The sequence below is a fragment of the Castanea sativa genome, chromosome 8, assembly GCF_040712315.1.
Source record: "Castanea sativa cultivar Marrone di Chiusa Pesio chromosome 8, ASM4071231v1".
NCBI classification, from domain to species: Eukaryota; Viridiplantae; Streptophyta; class Magnoliopsida; order Fagales; family Fagaceae; genus Castanea; species Castanea sativa.
The window spans coordinates 22,702,091-22,708,817 of NC_134020.1; the positions used below are offsets into that span (position 1 = coordinate 22,702,091).

General features: G+C 34.0%; 1 pseudogene; it reads right to left on the bottom strand.

The window, feature by feature from the left end:
• Window positions 1-3,543: 3,543 nt before the first annotated feature.
• Window positions 3,544-4,215, bottom strand: LOC142606023 (PRA1 family protein E-like; annotated as a pseudogene).
• Window positions 4,216-6,727: the final 2,512 nt, after the last annotated feature.

A 6,727-nucleotide genomic window follows, 5' to 3' on the forward strand; every position in this document is an offset into this window, starting at 1 on the left:
TTGTTTTTCTAGGTACCTGAATCAGCCCTCCCTTTGTCTAAATATTGGTGGTTGGTACTTTTCTTATTTCCTCTCATTTCACTTTCCTGGGAACTCGTACCTGAAAGTTCATTCACTAACTTTCTACTCATGGGAGCTCCTTCCTTAGGTAAACCCAGATTCTCTTCTAAGGTTAATGCTTCTTAATCTTCCTTCAAGGCCTTAAAAGGACACTTCGATGTCCCGAGGCCTTAATGTTGACTTTTCACAATTTGGCCTTTTTCCGGAAATGGGATGGATTCCTTCTTGCAAATGGTGGGCTTGAAAGGCCTCTAGCCACCTTCCTCTTATTTCATGTCACATGCCTTATCCGAGGTTCCTTGGTTCCTCCACAAGTCTTAATCTTGAAGTCATCACTTGTCCCTATTGCTTCTTTCTGCATCCCAGGAGCTTGACTTTGACAGAACTTCCCTCATTTTCTCTTCCTTTCTGGAATAAGCGTACCTTGTTCCTAAACCACCTTCTGAGCTGTCCACGTCCTACTCAGCATCCTTCAGACTTCCCTAAGGACCTGCTTCTTGGGAATGGAGGACCCCTCTGCAAACTAAGCCTAGGTTCTCTCCCTTCCCAGGCTTCTTTATCCTTTATTCCTCCTTTTCCCATTGGGTTTTTTTGGGACTTCATGCCCTTCTTATTTTATAGGCTAGGCTTCCTTTCTATTAAGGCCCAGGCCCTCCATTTTTTGTCTCCATAGGCTGGGCTTTCTTTATCTTCACAGGCAAGGCTTCTTGTCACATTTTGGACCTCAATAGTTGTTTTCTTTACTTTAATTTTTTGTGAAATAGAATTTATGGAAAACAACTCTATCTCATGCAAAACTTAATAAGAAAAATTAAGAGATAATTTTTCTTTAACCTATTTTTTTATACTAACATACACAAAAAAAAAAATAAAAAAAAATTATCTTCATATAAAGGTTTTTATTGAAACAAACGGAGTTGGTTCAAAATAGAATCCGATGCAGTCTTAAAAACTAGTTTTAAGTGACTTTAAAATTCTTTCAAATAGACATTTTCCCAAAATCAAGTTTAACTTTTTTGATGTTTTCACATTCATATTCTCATCAAAATCTAGTTTTAAATTTACTTGATATGCATCTTAAGTATTCGAGACAAACTTGATATAAACAAAACTAGTTTAAAAATTGAACTGATTCTGCTTTCGCTTCAGTTGTATGAAAGTTGAATTAGATATGTGATTTGCCAAATATTCCTATAGACTCCACATATATGTGACAGTAGTCAGAAGGTTGTAGATACCGTTACACAAAGTCACAAATAAATACCAACTCTTGTGTTGGGATATAAAAAATAACTCTTGCGTTTATACCTAAGGTCAATTGATGAGAATATGTTTAAGGAGACCATTATTTATATCGTATTTGTAGCGTCAACCGATCATTATCATTTTTGTAGTGTTGCCCCTTCATCCTTATGTAATGACACCTGAAAGGAGTACCACTTTTTCCTATTGAAGTGTACAATTTAGACCATCTCATTATATAGGTTGGCGAAATAGTGGACCAGAACAGATTCGATCCACATGAAGAACTAAAGAGTTATTTTTTCTTATTGGTTCAGTGGACCAGACCAGATTGGATCCATTATTGGTTTAAATTAGTTTTATGTATATATACACACAGATACTAGCCTCTTCTATATATTTTTTTTCTTTCTAAATGATAAAACTTTCTATGCATCCTAATTTTTGGTTGATGCATTTTTCTTAGCTCAATTAGTGTTTCTAAATGAAATAGTGGTATTCAAATCCCTTTTCCCGTTGTAATTATCAAATTATCAACAAAAAAAAGTCATTTATTTAGTGTGGTTGTTCTGTTTATTTTTTTGTTCTAGTGTGTGTGTTTACCTATATACATACATCTACACACATATATATAAGAGTTTTAAATTAGTGTTAATGTATTATTAAACTAAGCACTGGTTGGACAATAAATCAGGAGATTAGGCAAAGCTTTTTTTTTTTTTAGTTAGATTTGTTGTGGTCCACTCGATCAAATCTTTTTGATCTATTCAAACTTTAAATTACGACTGCCCCAAATGCTTTGTTTGGTATGGGGGATAAAAACATGAAGATACAAAATATAAGAAAGATGGAAAGAAAATAGTAATATTTTTCATTACAAGTTTTTTTTTAATGGATGCTGTGGGTAGAGATAACATAATTTTATCTTTATTTATTTTATGGATAGGGACTACAAACAAGACCTGTGAATTGGCCCAGTAAACTTTTCACATTAGGTTGAAATAAAATAGCCAAATTATTCTAACTCGTTACAAAATGGTCTATGTATATATGTTTCTCATCCTTCAATAGTCGAAGTGAATGTTGGTTTGGAAGTACGAAGGGCTAAATGATTCGAGAGTGAAAGGCTTTGATTCTTACTCACACCCTATTTCTCTCTAACTTTCCGCTCTTGGATGCAAAATCTTTTGTTAATTTTTTAGATGGGAATTTATAGGGGCTCTTAGAGTCCGTTTGGATAGAACTTATTGCTAAAAACTGAAAACTGAAAACACTGTAGCAAAACAATTTTTAAAGGGTAAAAAACATTGTTCATTCCAAAAGTTACTGTTCATTGGCCTAAAATCACTGTTCATGGCCAATGAACAGTAACAAACACGCGTTGAAAAAAAAAAAAAAAAAAAACGTGGACGCAGCTAATTAAGCTGGATCCAAACGTCCTCTTAGTCCGTATCCCCAAAAGGGAGAAGGAAGGTCTCAATCAAATCTCGGTTAGTTATCAGGATATAAGGATGAGTTTGGGGCTTGCCCTACCATCTTAAGGCTTTGTTTGGTTGGAGAAGTGGAAAAGTAGGAAGATGAAAAATTATGGGAAGATGAAAAATTGGGAGGATAGAAAAGTTTTGGTTTTCCCTCATGTGTGTTTGATTGGAGGGGTGGAAAAGTGGGAGAGCGGAAAATTTTTTTGTTTGGTTGAAAAGAAAAGTGGGAGGATGAAAAATGTAGTTTATATGAATTGACTATTATGTCATTGTTATATAATATATAAGAAATAGATATATTTACACATTAAATAATATAAAAATTAACAAAAATACATGTAAATTTATATATATTATTTTATTATTATAATAATTTAAAATTTATGGCTCTTGCTTATTGCCTGGGAAGACAATTTCAACAAAAAAGAAGAAGGCGTAAATGCACTTTTAGTCCCTACATTTTGGATTTTTTCCATTTTAGTCCCTACATTTTAATTTTACCACTTTTAGTCCCTGAATCAATTAACGAGTTTCATTTTGGTCCTTTCCGTTAGCCCACTAACAGAAATTGCTTAGGTGGCAAACTAAATGTATTGCTGGCATATTAAATGCTAACGTGGCCAATTAAAAAATAAAAAAAAATTTTAATTAGTATTTAAAAAAATGTCATGTCAGCTTCAAAATATAAAAAAAAATTATTAATCAATTTTAACAAATTTAAAAAAGAAAAAACAAAATTAAAACAATAAGATACATCAATTCAGATCTAATTCACTTTGAACAAGAACACACAAGAACACAATCACAGATTTAAACATCAACATAAAGCACAAACCCAGAACCAAATACAAACTCAAATTTAAACATTAACACAAGATCACAAACACAAAGAACACAATAACAACAGATCTAAAAAATTTCCATTCACAAACCCATATTAGATTTCCTTTCACAACAGCAACCCCAACAATCAGAGCCACCAAAACATTCAATCCCACATCGGTCTACACCAAAGCTATGACAGTCACAAGTCCTAGCACACCCAATACGACATGGTCGTCTAGCGTCTGACTGAAAATGACAAATGGGATGGGTCTATCGAAGTAGAGGAAGAACCAGGCAATGACGAGGAGGAGAAAAACAATCATGGAAACTGGGTGCCATAGGAGGCTGAGGAAGAGGATGAAGAATGTGACCAAGGCATAGTTCACACGGAAGTGGTAGAAGTTCTGTTTGATGCATGAAAGGGCATCTAGGTATGAGTAAGGAAGAAAGAACGAGGAGAATGGTGTGAAAAGCTCCGCCAATGGGCGGCGCATGTGCGTGAGATGAAGGTTAAGGAGGTCAGCGAAGTGGGAGGTGGTTGTGGCTATGCAGTGGTGGTGGTGGTGGTGGTGGTAGCGCCATAACCCGCAGGTGATTTCAGAGACATTGCTGGTGATTTTATCGTGAAAAGAGAAATTGATTGAATTCAGCTAATGACTTCAAGTTTTTTCTAGTTTTCGTCATGATCTAAAAAATTTCCTTTCACAAACCCATATTAGATTTCTTTTGTGTAATCTGCTGTTATTGTGTTCTTTGTGTTTGTGATCTTGTGTTAATGTTTAAATTTGAGTATGTGTTTTTTGTGTTTGGTTCTAGGTTTGTACTTTATGTTTTTGTGTTGATGTTTAAATCTGTGATTGTGTTCTTGTGTGTTCTTGTTCAAAGTGAATTAGATCTGAATTGATGTATTTTATTGTTTTTAATTTTGTTTTTTCTTTTTTAATTTCGTTAAAATTGATTAGTAATTTTTTTTAGAAGCTGACATGACATTTTTTTAAATGCTAATTAAAATTTTTTATTATTTTTTAATTGGCCACGTTAGCATTTAATGTGCCAGCAATACACTCAGTTTACCACCTAAGCAATTTACGTTAGTGGGCTAACGAAAATGACCAAAATGGAACGCATCAATTGATTTAGGGACTAAAAGTGGTAAAATTAAAATGTAGGGACTAAAATGAAAAAAAAAAAGTAAAAATATAGGAACTAAAAATGCATTTACGCCAAAAAAAAAAAAACGGAATGACATAACAAACAACTATTGGCTTCCACTTTTTGTGTCTATTGTTTAGTTATATTATATACGTGCTGTGTGAAGACCTCCGGGAATAATAGAAAAAAATAATAATAATCAAATATCAATGGAGAAGTTGGAATAAGAACCTAGAGACGTGCTGTGAAGAGGAAGAAGGAGTGAAGTTGCTGAGAATGTGTGAATTGATAGGTTGTCAAGAGATGAGAAAGTGATGGGTAAGAGCAATTGCATCAATTGATGCAAAGTTGTGCAAAATAGAAGAAGTTGCTCATTTTACACAATTTGAGCAAAAAAACACCCACATTAGTGGGTGCAAAATTGTGCATTTATGCACAATTGCTACAGTAACCATGAATGCATTTGCATTTATTATTTTATTAGTTTTTTCTCTCTCTTGTCTCTGGTGCCCTCCTTTTTTCTCATTTTTTTTCTCTGTTTCTTTTTCCTTCTCTCGTCTTTGGCTCCAACCCTCGCCGTCCTCGTCATTGGCCTCACCGTCCTCGTCACCGGCTTGCGAGCAGAGAGAAATGACACATAGAGTTGTTTACAACACCCATTTTGATCTTCTTCTTAACATTCTTGTACATATTGCCAGTTTGCCTTAATTTTTATATATAAAGCAAAGGACCTACAAAATCATTACAAAAATAGAATAAAACTAACCACAATAACAGTATCTCAGTTCAAAATTTAAGAAAAGCTCACTCTCTAATTATTGTTTGGTTGATGAGAAAGTGAGAGAGGTGAATTGGGTCGGTGAGAGAGAGAGGCGGTGAGGGTGAGAATAATAAAAAATTATAAAAGAATGAATATTTTATTGAATAAATGTGTAAAATAGATAAACTAATGTGGGTGTTTTGTAAAAATGGATGTGTAAAATAGAAAAAAGTAGTTTTTTTTTGTGTAAAATAGATGGAAAGTTTGCATCCACTAATGTGGATGCTCTAAGTGAGTGCAATAAAGGTAAGGGTAAATGTGTAATTTATTACCCACATCATATTTTCTCCTTAGTTTTCCTCCCAAATTGAGAGGACAAAATTTTGTAGGCCCGGAGGGATTATTTTCCACACCATTTTCTTTTCCTCTTGTTTTCTCTACTGAACCAAACAAAATGAAATTTTATTTTCCACCCTATTTACCTCTCCTTCTTTTTCATCCTCCCTATTTTCATCCTAACCAAACGGGACCTAACTGTTCCAAAGCAGTCATTTTGTATTTAACGTAGAAGTGATACTTGGTAAGAGTATTAACTGCAAATGTGACTATTGCCTTCTTCAGGAAGCTAACTAAATTAAGTTCAAGAAAGCATCTTAAGTGAGATACCCAAAGATTCCCATTCTAAGAGGCAATTGAGTAAAAGTGTCTCCTAGTACAATGATCATTTTTCCTCGATTGGATTACCGTTTTTGTTGAGCGATTTAAGAGTTAAATGTTCAGTGCAATAGTTTTTTGGTTGGCCAATTGTCTTCTCATCAACATGAGAGTTCAAGTGATACCTTGTACTTTTTTGGGATGGAGTCTGATCACTAACACATCCCGCTAGAAAAATGTAGGTCTTATGGTCATGGATGGAACTAGGACTTGGAGTTTGGGGGGAAATTTTGCTACTGGTTACATGTAGCAGCTCTAGCCTTCGGCTCTACTACTTAACCGCTAATAAGTTTTATTTATTTATCTATTTGTGTGTTTTTGATGTGTGTGTTGTTTCTAGGTAAGGACAAAATTATTTCATTCAAAACTTTTTGAATGGTCGAGCTGTTTATTTTGGGTAAAATTAGTTGATTAAACTTAATTGTTTTTAGCTTTACTAATGGTAAATTTGTTGTTGGCCTAATTTTTTTGGACTTGTATATTTTGTTTTAGA